This window comes from Cetorhinus maximus, chromosome 23, assembly GCF_964194155.1.
Source record: "Cetorhinus maximus chromosome 23, sCetMax3.hap1.1, whole genome shotgun sequence".
Lineage (NCBI taxonomy): Eukaryota > Metazoa > Chordata > Chondrichthyes > Lamniformes > Cetorhinidae > Cetorhinus > Cetorhinus maximus.
In genome coordinates, this window is record NC_135901.1 from 51,821,725 (window position 1) to 51,834,674 (window position 12,950).

Sequence of the window (12,950 nt, forward strand, 5' to 3'; positions counted from 1 at the left end):
TCTGCAGTGTCCATGCTCAGTGTGTGAAAATTAACAAAGTTTCCCTGACCCAATTATATGGAGAGTTGTGCTGGGGATTCATATATGGTCTTCGAAATAAAAAGAAATAATTACAATAAAGAGTACTCCTTATTCGATATCTACAATCTAATTCCTCTTGCTGTACAACCTGTTACAGAGGCTGTTATGCAAAAGAGGCTTACTGCAGATACACGAAGCCCTGCTTAGATCGAACCTGGAGGACTGTGTGTCGTTCTGGGAACGGCACCTTTTCAAGGATCAATATTGTTTTGCAGCATTGTCCAACCAATCGCCCATTTTCCCACGGAACTTGGTTTCATCAGCTAAACCACAGGCTCCAGCAAGAGTTGAACTCGCGACCCCTGGTCTACTAGACCAGTGCACTAACCACTGAGCTATGGAGCCAACTGCTCAATCAAATGCCCGGAAAGTCAACCATATTCAGTGGACGAGGACCAGGATGACATTTCAGGCAGATGACATTTGATAGACCTGGAAATGTCTGAGAGGGAGAACAGGAAGTTAAAAGATGCGACATGAAAGTGGCAGAATTTGATGCGTGTCAGTTACTTTCAGTGATGAATTTCTGCCATGTGTCGCCTTGTCAGTTTCACAGGAGCCGCAGGGATGAGGTTGGTGACATGTGGTTGAAATGAGGAATAATGGGAACTGTAGTCAGCAGGATTCAAACCGACAGGAGGAGACACCAGTGGATTTCAAATCCATCACCTTAAACATTGAGTTATGACCAACAGCTCCTCTAAGTTCAAAGGTGTTCTTATCAAATCAGAGATGGCGAAAAAGTAAGTCACTCGGCCCATCGCGCCTGTGCTGGCTCTTTGGAAGAACAACTCACCCGATTCCACACACTCGAATTTCCCCCGCAGCCATTTATATTTGTATTGCCTCTCCCCGTTCTTCCTGTCAAAATAAAGGAGCATTAAACCAGAATCTCCTCTTGCTCACCTAAAGGAACTTCCTAAAGTGCCTGAAAGGGGGAATGTGACTGAAACTGTGGCAGCGCTGGGATTCGGACTAACTCCTCTTTTCACAAAAAAACAAGTATCAGTTGGAACTCGCTGGGTGACAGCAGAGGTGGCAATTTTTGTTATTTATTTTATTTTGTTTGCTACTGAAGGACCCAGTGACAGCCCGGAACTGCGTGACAATGAATGATGTTCCAGTTAACAGCAATCGCTGTTGTCATTGGCTGAGGAAGTCGTTTGTGTTCGATATAAACATGTAATTTTGTGGGGGAAACGTGTCTCTGGTGAGCGAGGACTGGAATGAGAATAAAAGGCACAGGTAGCACAGATCAGCCGGTTGTGAGGTTTGCAAACAGTTTCTCTGGTGCAGAGGTGATTAGGAATTGGCGCTTTCGCTGCTGCGGTTCTATATATACTTTTTGACATAAACATAATTGATTTATGCAATTGATTTCATAGCGAATTTAAAACAACACATTTTTTCTTATCAAGATACCCTTGCTATTTCTGTGCTGATATCTACAATCTGATTCAATGTGCTCTACAAACGGCAGAGCTGGATTCAGGTTCCAGTCTCTGGCGGAGTGGGTCCGAATCCCGCGGCTGCCAAACTTTCAGATGCTTCCCCCTTTCTGGCACTTTAGGAATTCTGTTTGGGTGGACAAGAGGCAACTCCAGTTTAATGCCGGGCGGGTGGCGGGGGGTGGGGAGAGCGTGCGGATTGCGGTCCTTGATTTTGTTTGGAAGAACGGGGAGAGGCAATACAAATACAAATTGCTGTGGGGGAAAGGAGGGTGCGTGGAATTGGTTGAGTTGCTCTTCCAGAGAGCCAGCAGGGACACAATGGGCCGAGTGACTTATTTTGTCACCGTCTCTGATTTGATATGAGTGTGCATGGACTATGGATATGCTGTTAGTCGTGTACGAGTGTTTGAAGCGATGGTTTCAAGATCTATCGGGCTTCCCAATGTAGGTTGCAATCCTGCTGACTGCGGCTCTTATTATTCCCGATTTTAACCAGGTACCAACAGGATTAATTATCGGGTAAATAGAATAAAACAAAAACACCCGCGCTTTCTTATTTAAATTAATCTGTATGGATTCACGAAATCTGCAGTCACAAATGGAACAAACTGAGCCAGTTGGTGACATCCTTTCTTTCTGGGTGTTTGTCTCTCCTCAGGCCTCTGTCACTCTCGGTGTATATGTCTGTGTGTGTTCCTCTGTCTGTGTCAATGTAGTTCCGTTCCCCATTTTTCACAATCCATACTTCATTCACCTTAGTTGTGTGGCTTCATATTAAAATCGTAGAGAGAAAATAAAAATAAATTTACAAGATTGAAGAGGAATTTTTTTCTGTATTTTTTTTGAGTGGAAACTGTTCAGTTACTAAGTGTCTATGTTACAAAGTGGAAGGTGATTGAAATTTTCACCGAGCAACATTTAAACAGACATTCACCGGGTCCTTATGATCGAGTGTTTAAGGAAATGGACGCTGGAGAGAGATAATTTGTAAATACAAATAGCCCAAACTCATATCCCTCGGACATTAGGAACTGGATTTCTTCTCGAAGTTCTTCCACGTGTGACATTTGCAGCTCTGATGTGAAACTTCAACTCTTACTCCTCTGATTCGGGCGGAGCTGTTGTGCGTTTTGGTTTTCAATCAATAAGTAAATCAGGCCTGTTTTAACAGTTTGTACCAGATCAATAAATCTTCATTCTCTGACCAGGAAACGATCCTGGACCGCGGCAGCACAAGGGCCGAATCCTCACCTCTAAATCACGAGGACAGCTGTCTATAAGTCTTGTAACGTGCTTTATCTGAGCCACATTTGTCATTTCTTCAGACAATTTCACCAGAGACAATTTTTTGCTACAGAATTTTGTGTTTAACTAGAACTCAACCGACATCTTCAGCGAATGGCACCCATTCTTTTTAAGGGGTGAGCTCAGTGGAGGATTGGCACCAATAAACTGTCGTTCAACTGATCTGATTCCAAATACCGTGCCAGAAATAACAAGAAAACCCCCTGAAATTGCTCAGTGTCTTGACTTCAAAAGCGTTGGATAGAATGTAAGAAAGTACATTCCCCAATAGTGTGCAATAAAATGTCGGAATGATAGTGAAAGAAGCAACCGTGATGCTGGAAAAGATAAAATTATAGACAGTTCCAGCAAAGAAAGAGGCCATTCGGCCTGGCGCGCTGCTTTCAAAGGGCAGTTGTGATTGATTAGCCAGGAGTGATATTTGTGTCAGTGTAAACAGTCGGCAGTGAAATCTCCCACATTACCGCGGCAGTCATTCATCACAGAAAGCAACTGACACACATCAAGTTCTGGCGCTTTCATGTCACATCTTTTAACTCCCTGTCCTCCCTCTCAGACATCTCCAGCCGATCAAATATAATCCACGTGGAACGTTATCCTGTTCCCCTTTCCATTTATTATGGGGACTTACTGTACCAGGTGGTAGTGTTCCCATCCATCTGCTGCCATTGACCTTCTAAATGGTAGTGGTCGTGGGTTTGGAAAGTGCAGTCGAAGGAGCCTTGATGAGTTCCTACAGTGCATCTTCTAGATGGTACACACTACTGCTACTGTGCGTCGGTGGTGGAGGGAGTGAATGGCGAAGGTGATAGGTGAGGTGTCAACAAGTGGGCTACTTTGTGCTGGATGGTGTCGAGCTGGAGCCAACAGTGTGTTGCTGGAGCCGCGCTCACCCAAGCAAGTGGAGACGTCTGAATTGAGCCTTGTAGGTGCTGGGCGAGTTTGGGGATTCAATAGGTGAATTACTCTCCGCAGCATTCTCCGTGCCCGTCTTACCAAAGAAATAGTTGGTAGGACATGAATTTCTTAACAAGAGCACACAACAGAATATACCACTGACGAATATTTACGGTATTAGGCGATCTGTAGTTACAGTTTGAATAAGAGAGAATAAAAACAAACGGAAACATTCTGGTGAAGATAATTCGTTTATCCTTGTGGAATGATGCAGCATGATTTGTTTTCACACACACATACAGAACAGGCGATGTCTCAAATGTAATTCTGTGGCTGTAATGAAAATGATTATGAGGAGCTGCGCAGAACAAAGAGTCAATGGGAAACCTCTAGTTTCAGGCCAAAGTCAGAGGCCCATTTCGAGCTCGACGTCCACCTTATAGAGACATAGGCTAGTGCAGTAACAACAGAGACAGAGCCTGGTGTGGTAATTACTGAGACAGGACCTAGAGCAATTTAAGCAGAGACATTACTAGCGCAGTAATAATAGAAACAGCATCTAATGTTACTTAAGCAAAGACGGGGACGAGTGCTATATTAACATAGACAAGGACTACTGCTGTAATATCGGAGACGGGTCTAGTGCAGTAGTTACTGATACAGGGCCTGGATCAATATCAAGAGAAATAGGGTAGTCATTACAGGCACAGGACATAGAATAATTGCTTCCTAGAGAGAGTCTAAGGCCGTAATAACCGAGACTGCCTCCAGTGTAAGAGAGACAGACATTATTTCGTGGAGTAAAAACAGAGACAGGGAGAGTGGAATAGAAGCAGAGACAGAGGTACAAAGACAAAGTCTCTGCAAAGGCAGGATCCATTTTAATTAAAAAGGCAGAACAGCTCGAGTGTGATACAGGCTGATACAGAGTCTAATGTAACTTGTTCTGAAATATGGTCTAGCGGAATATAAGTGCAGATATGATTCAGTGTATTATAAGCAGGGCCGCGATCTAGTGGAATAGAAGTGAGACAGTGCAGAGTGCAGTAATAATTGAGACAGGATCTTGTGCAATACGAACCAGTCTAGTGTAGTGATAAGACAGACCGGATCCAGTGTAAGAAAACTGATACAGGGTCTAGTGGAGCTTCACATAATTCAGGGCTCTTTATAATATAAATTGACGCAGTGTCTGGTGAATTAAATACCGGCAAAGGTACGAGATTAATAAAAACAGAGACATGGACAAGTACAGCAATAAGAGAGTAATGGTTTAGGGCAATAACAACAGGAACAGGGAAGTCTGATATGAATGGAAGCATGTATTGGTGCAGCATTAACAGACAGCGTCAAGTTTGATAGAAACGTGGCAGGTTCTACTGGAGTAATAGCTGAGGCAGGGTCTTGTGAAATGCAACGAAAAACATGTTCTAGTTTTCTATAACCAGAGACAAGCTCTAGTGCAGTGCCATCTGGGGCATGGCTTATTGTAACTTTAGCCAAGACCTGCTTCAGTGCAGTCGTGACTGAGATAGTGCCAACGGTATGGTGCCCTAGTCCAGTATAGAAACAACTGAGAGATGACCTTCGCTAATATGATAAGAGACATGTCCTAGTGTAATAGAAATATAAATGGCGTCTAATTTAATCTGAACAGAGACAGTGCCAAGTGCACTAATAATTGAGACAGCGCCTGCTTGATGTGATGTGAACAATCACGGTTTCACTGCCACCTACTGGTCAAACTTTGCTACTGCAGGTGTTGTGAAAATGTCGAATCAATTTACTGTTTCTGATATCAATGGTTAAAATCAGAAATAATGGAAAACGTAGTCGGCAGGATTTGAACCTGCGCGGGGTAACCCCAATGGATTTCAAATCCATCGCCTTAACCACTCGGCCACGACTACAGACCTGGACAGTGAAATATATATATTTCATATATGAAATCATAGAATAGTTACAGCAGAGAAAGAGGGCCTTCTTCCTGCCCTGTCACTGCCACAACCCAACCTTTTCCCCATAACCCTGCAATTTATACTGTCCCTTCTCGTTCTCCCTCCCAAACTGGTAATGAAAGAGTGAGAATGAGAGAGGAAGAGAAGTGATGGGTTTTGTCGATCCCAGGGAAAAAGACTCCGGGGACAGTTCATTGTGACAGTTCACACAGCAACAAGAAAACAACATTCCCTGAGGAGGGCCAGCAGTGGGAGCGTGTTTAGTTCAAACACAGAAGACTTGTTCAGCCAATAACAGCATCGAGTGTCTTAGACATGAACATGAAGTGAGGTGAAACAGTGTAATAGCTTCTTTACCCAGAGAGTGGTGGGAATGTGGAACCCGTTGCCACAGGGAGTGGTTGAAATGAATAGTACAGATACATTTAAGAGGAAACTAGGCAAGTATTTAAGGGAGAAGGGAATAAATAGTTACAATTGTAGATTTAAATGAAGGGAAATTGGAGGAGGCTGAGGTGGATCATAAACCCCGGAGCGGACTGGTTGGACCAAATTCCCATTTCTGTTTCCTCCATCCTGTGAGAATAATACCAGATTCTGCCGCCTCTCCACATGATTGAAATAGCTTATCCCTGACACAGTTCATGTGAATACTGCCCGTAACCTCTCCAAAGACTTGACATCTTTCCCAAAGTGTGAACATAATATTTCAGCTGAGGTTCAATAAATGATTTACAAAGATTCAGCATCATCAGTTTGCTTTTGAACTCCAAGCCTCCATTAATGAAGCCAAGGAGCACATGAGCTATTTTTAAAGAAAGCAGAGAGATCAGCTTGCCCTGCTACCTTCGAAGATTTGTGTACACGTCACTCTATCCCTCTACTCAGTTCTCCACCAAACAACCTTTCACAGCCCGTGTGTGTTTTTTTCCTTCACCTCCTCGTTCCGAACACTGTCCATAAGCCTTGCAGAATGTTTCGTCCACTCCAATTTTGCCATTTCCTCGCTTCAGACCCGCTTCACCAGGGATAAGTTTGTCCTACAAAATGGCGCGTTTACTTGGAACAGGAAGGGCTTGTTCAATGGCAATTGTTCAGCCAATGAGGACAACGGTTTCTGGGAGCTGGAACACGAAATCGACAGGGAGGTGAAATAGTCTCACAAGCTGCTCCTGTGTAAATTTCAATTTCCAAAAACCACCAACCTCTTCACTGCGGGTCCTGTAAAACTTACAAGGGAGCACACGGCAGACATTCATCACTGAAAGTAACTGGCACACATCAAATAATAAACAATTTCATGTCGCATCTGTTTCTGCTTCTGTCCCTGCTTCGCCTTCAGCTCCCTCTGCCCATCCAGCTCCCAGGTCAATTAGCTGCTTGATGCAGACACAGTCAGTTCATGAACCCAAGCTTTCCCTGGAAAGCAGGGACAGAGAATGGAAGTCCCAAAGCTTCCGGAAGGGATGGGTTTGCAGATGACAGTGTAAAGATAAAACATGATCTATCTTCCTGGTTCTCTCACATATTGATTACATGAAAAGGACACAAGGGCAATCCACTGTCTGTTTAAATGTTGCTCAGTGAAAATTTCAATCATCCTCCGCTGTGTAACATTCGGGCACTGAGTCAACAAGCAATCTGCACTCAAAAATAAACACAGGAAGTGGCAATCATATCTTGCAACATTAAAACCTGTTCATTTCCCTGTACCATTTACCACGAAGGTACATAACAAAAGTGAACAAATTTTGCGCTGGGAAAAATGTGTTCATCCCTCGGTGAACTAAACCACACTGACACACACAGAGGAGCACAAACAGACATATACGCCGAGAGGGACAGAGGCCTAAAGAGAGACAAACACCCATGTCACCAACTTGGCTCAGTTTTCTTCCATTTCTGGCGATTTGGTGAATACTTTCAGATGAACGGAAATGAAAGAGCGCGCAAGTGAAGCGGAAAAAAAACACTGGAGTATTTGGAAGCTTCTGATTTCATTTCACCAGCAATTAGCTGTCGAGACAACGGATAGGACCAACAGGGAAGCAGCGCAGTCGGCAGGAGTCGAACCTGCGTGGGGAAACCACAATGGATTTCAAATCCATCGCCTTAACCACTCGGCCACGACTACTAAAGGAGCATGAATGTTTTTGAGCTAAAATTGCAGAATGGTTCCAGTGGGAAAAGCTGGCACTTGGCCCCACCCACTTCCGGTCACCCTGCAATTTTTATCGTCTCTCCTCGTTCTTCCTACCAAAATAAAGCACCGCAGGCGTCAGCTGCCCCGAGCGCATCCCAATGGATTTTCGAAAAAGACAAACTACTTGAAATTTCGATCGCAGTGGGATTTGAACCCACGCTTCATAAGACACTAAAACCCGCGTTTCATAAAACGCTACAACCGAATTTCAGGGCCTTGGGCCGCTCGGACACGCACCTACAGAGCAAACAGAAGCACCGTAACCATCGCCTTGAGTGGTATCAGCGCTGAATTAGACCATAAGAAATAGGAGGAGGAATGGAACCATTTTCCCCCTGGAGCCCCTCATAATATTACATAATGACAGCTAATGTTACACCACAGATAGAGGCCATTCGGCCGGGGTCATTGAAATATAGGATTTAGCAGCAGGAGGAGGCCATTCGGCCCTTTGCGACTGCTCCACCATTCAATAAGCTCATGGCTGATCAGGTTGTGGTCTCAACTCCACATTTTTGTTTGCCCCAAACCCCCATAACCCCTTCTCGATCAAAAAGCTGTCTAATTCTGCCTTGAATAAATTCAGTGACCCAGCCTCCACTGCTTTCTGGGGAAAATAATTCCACAGGCTAACGGCCCTCGACGGGAGGAAAAATCTTCTCATCTCCGTCTGAAAAGGGAGGCCTCTTACTCTTCTGGAAAATAACTGACCTGGTCCCACTCGCCCAACTTTTCCCCGAAGACCTGCATTTTCTGTCCAATTCTCTTTTGAAATCCTCGACTGTATCTGCCTCCCCCACACTCTCAGGCCGTGCATTCCAGATCCTAACCACTCGCTGATTAACAAAGAAGCCCCTTTAAAACTGTACACTTTATGTGATGTTACCTCTCCTGATTCTTCCAACCAACAGGAAACACTTCACTCTCCCTTACAGTGAATTTCAGGTACGTTTTAAGAGTTTACGTGAGGAATTCCTGTGCATTTAGACAGTTCACACAGAGGCAAGAAATAAAGTTTTCCCTGACTGGGAATTGAACATGGGCTGCGAGCGATGAAAGTACCAAACCCTCCATACGGAACTCTCCGACTTCCAGTGAAGCCAATGGCAGTTTTTGCTCAGAAACCAGCGGCTGTGATATTAACAAAGTGGGATGGAAAGAGACTCAGTTTGAGCGGTGACACTGCCGGAGGAATGGGGAGCTGGGGATCACCCATGAAAACAGCAAAGCTTTAAAAAAGAGCCGGCGCCCAACGTGGGGCTCGAACCCACGACCCTGAGATTAAGAGTCTCATGCTCTACCGACTGAGCCAGCCGGGCACACACGGTGCTTGCTTCCTACGCAAAAATTCAGAGAGATCAATATTGTTTTCCACCTGGAGCCTCAGCTTGTTCTGAATTTCAAAGTGTCGAAGGTAATCGAGCGACAAAAGCCCCAAGGTTACAAAGCATTCCTCTCAATCATCAATAACATCATTCACATCTTCCACTTCTTAGCTGCACCTCCTTCCAAACATTGCAAACTCCACTTGCATCGTTCATCCTGATATTTTTCTCTTTGACATTTTAATATGAAGCTGCACTACTAATGTGAGTTAAGTTTGTGATGATGAATGTGTGTTCGCCCCTCGGGGAACTGAACCACATTAACACACACAGAGCAACGCACACAGACACTTACACCGAGAGTGACGGAAGCCAAAGGAGAGACAAACACACAGAAAGCAAGGTTGTCACCAACTTGGACAATTATTGTTCCATTTCAGGGGCAAAATGTATTGAATGTTTGTAGATGAACAGAAGTAAGAAACACCGTGGGTTTGGGTGGTTTTTTTTCCATTTAACAGCCAATTTATTCTGCAGACAGTTTATGTCAATCAGGAATGAGAAGAAGGGGAGTTGGCAGGATTGGAACCATGTAGAAAAACGCCTTAAGCACTCGGCCAGAACAACTGTGTAAAGGCTGCATGTTGTTTGTTTAAAATAATAGAATGAATACAGGGAGTCCCAGTGAAAGAAGGTCTTCCAGTCCGTGCCATTGCCTCATCTTTTCCCAGTCACCCTGGGATTTACACTGTCTCTCCTCATTCTTCCAACTGAAATACAACACGGCACAGCTCAGCTGCTCCTTTAGCGCACGGAGAATTTTTGGGAAGCGCCTCAAATAACCAACCACCAGAAAGTTTGGCAGCGGTGAGAGTGAAGCTCAAGTCAGCAGCGAGATCGAAACCTGAACCAGCAGCTGAGCCCGCTCGGCCTCACTACCACATTCAGATTAGACACAAACATTGTCTTCACCAACATTGACACTGAATTAGAACATTAAAAAATTATCATCAGGAATTGGCCATTCGAGCATCTTCAGCTACTGAATAAGATCATGTGAAAACTTCAATCATCATCCACTTTGTAACATCCGTACGTCCAGTTACTGAACAGTCTCCACTCAAAGAAATATCCAGTTGCATCTTTTAAAACTGCTTTTTTTTCTCTCTGTACCATCTTAATATGAAGCTACAGGACTAACATGAATAAAAACGAGAGACTGAACCACATTGACACACACACAGAAATTCACAAATATGCACGTTGTTAAGATTTGAAATTGTGAATATTTTTGCCATGTCCTTCAATAAGCAGAAAGTGGAGCTGTGATCAGCTTATAGCTCAGAAGATGTACAGCAAGTATGTATATAACAGGCTGATGCTCACAGTGCTTGTTGGGGCTCGGTGAGCTGCATCTGACGATTGAAACCATTTAAATGTCATTCAACGAATCCGGTTCCAAATTCTGTGCTAGAAATGATAAGGAAACTCGCTGAATTTGCTTATTGTCTTAAATTGAAAGCATCACATGGAAGACAAGAAAGTTCATCTTAACCGTGGTGTTAGGAAACATAACATGACAGAAAGTTACAACAAGGAAAGAGGCCATTCGGCCCTGTGTACTGCTTCCAAACAACAGTGTAATTGGTTGATCTGAATAATCAAAGATGTCAGTCATTTCGGAAGACTGGGCAAAAAGGAAAACGAGGCGGGGTCGCGCTGTTAATAAGGAGCGAGATCAGTACATCGGTGAGAGAGGGTCTTAGATTGAAGGGTCAAGATGTAGAATCAGTTTGGGTGGAGCTAAGAAACAGCAAACATTGGTGGAAGTTGTTTATAGGCCACCAAACTGTAGTGATAATGTTGGGCAAGGCATAAATCAGGAAATTAGACCTGCATATGACATGGGTAATAGAGGAATAATATACTGCCTCGCACCACCAGCTCTATAGTCAGTGCTTTGTAACCTATCACAGCCCTTCTCTTTTATTTTCACCCCCTCATTCCGAATCAGGATTTATTCCCGAGTTTTGCCCTTGTGACTTTTCCAGCTCTGATGTGAAAATTCCACTCTCACTGCAACAATTCTGGCAGAGGTAAACGGTGTTATTTTCAACCAGCAAATCAATCACATTGATTTGATCAGCTCGCCCAGGAGGAATAAGCTTCAACTCCCTAACCAGGAATCGAACGCAAGTTGTGCTGGTAAATTTGCGGCATTTTAACCACTAACACAGCATTTGGACACATATAGGTTGCTTATGGCATTTTTCCATTCCAGATATCTTACACCAGAAGCAAGTTTCTTTGGCCAAATGGCCTCTATCGGGTGAACACAAGTGACGTCTTCAGCCAATGAGAATGACCGTTGCTTTTAGCCGGAACGTGAAATCGATACTTTCCTCCTTTACAACAGTTCTTAAAGCCTCACCCTTTGACCCAACTTTTAGTCACCTGACCGAATATGAGGCTCGGTGTCACACTTGGTTATATAATGCTCCTGGGAAACGCCTTGTGACGTTTCATTAGGTAAAAAGAGCTTTAAAAATATAAGTTGTTGTAGCCCATGGATAGAAAGAGATAAACTCCTCTTCCCTCTTTCATCCTGATATCTTTCGCTGTAATATTGAAATGTGAAGTTGCACAACTAATGTGAATACAGTTTGTGTTCGGGGAACTGAACCACATTGACCCACACAGAGAAAAACACCGAGAGTGACAGATGCCGAAGGAGGGACAAATGCCAGAATGAAATCATGTCACCAAATTGGCTCAGTTTGTTTTTTCCATTTCCCACTGGAGATTTGCAGAAGGCTGACAAATGAATGGAAATGAGAGATCACGGATATGTTTGGAGCGCTTTTCCTCGATTCAAACGATAATTAATTCTCTCTGTGCCCAGTTAAAACCAGAAGTAAAGAGAAACGTAGTCGGCAGGATTCGAACCTGCGTGGGGTAACCCCAATGGATTTCTAATCCATCGCCTTAACCACTCGGCCACGACTACAGCTGTTACACCTGCATCACTATTATTTGTATGAAATTATAAAAGTTACAGCAGAGAAAACGGTCTTTCTGCCGGTCCTGTCATTGCCATTACCTAACTTTTTCCCCAGAACCCTGCAATTTATACTGTATCTCCTCGTTCTCCCATCCAAACTGTGAATGAAAGAGTGAGAATGATCCAACCCGGCCAATTACCGCCCCATCAGTCTCCTCTCCATCATCAGTAAAGTAATGGAAGGGGTCATCAACAGTGCTACAGGCGGCACTGACTGAGCAACAACTTGCTCACTGATGCCCAGTTTGGGTTCCACAAGGGCCACTCAGCTCCTGAACTTATTACAGCCTTGGTTCAGACATAGGCAAAAGAGCTGAACTCCCGAAATGCGGTGTAAGTGACTGTCCTTGACATCAAGGCAGCATTTGATCGAGTGTGGCATCAAGGAGACCTAGCAAAACTGGAGTCAATGGGAATCAGAGGGATACTCCCGGCTTGTTGGAGTCAGACCGAGCACAAAGCGAGATGATGGTGGTTGTTGGATGTCAGCCATCTTAGCTCCAGTACATCACTGCAGGACTTCCTCAGGGTAGTATCCTCGACCCAACCATCTTCAACTGTTTGACCAGTGACCTTCCTTCCATCATAAGATCAGAAGTGGGGATATTCACTGATGATTTGCACAATGTTCAGCACCATACCCGTACGTGGGGCAGATGTTTCCATTAG

At 44.1% G+C, this 12,950-nt stretch overlaps 5 non-coding genes across 5 annotated transcripts; all 5 read right to left on the minus strand.

The window, feature by feature from the left end:
* Positions 1-353: 353 nt before the first annotated feature.
* On the minus strand, positions 354-426 carry trnat-agu (transfer RNA threonine (anticodon AGU)). The gene has a single exon. It is a non-coding gene; the product is annotated as a tRNA-Thr (tRNA).
* Positions 427-5,562: 5,136 nt separating this feature from the next.
* trnas-uga (transfer RNA serine (anticodon UGA)) lies at positions 5,563-5,644 on the minus strand. The gene has a single exon. It is a non-coding gene; the product is annotated as a tRNA-Ser (tRNA).
* A 2,100-nt stretch (positions 5,645-7,744) lies between these two features.
* On the minus strand, positions 7,745-7,826 carry trnas-uga (transfer RNA serine (anticodon UGA)). The gene has a single exon. It is a non-coding gene; the product is annotated as a tRNA-Ser (tRNA).
* A 1,315-nt stretch (positions 7,827-9,141) lies between these two features.
* Positions 9,142-9,214, minus strand: trnak-cuu (transfer RNA lysine (anticodon CUU)). Its single transcript has one exon. It is a non-coding gene; the product is annotated as a tRNA-Lys (tRNA).
* A 2,931-nt stretch (positions 9,215-12,145) lies between these two features.
* trnas-aga (transfer RNA serine (anticodon AGA)) lies at positions 12,146-12,227 on the minus strand. Its single transcript has one exon. It is a non-coding gene; the product is annotated as a tRNA-Ser (tRNA).
* Positions 12,228-12,950: the final 723 nt, after the last annotated feature.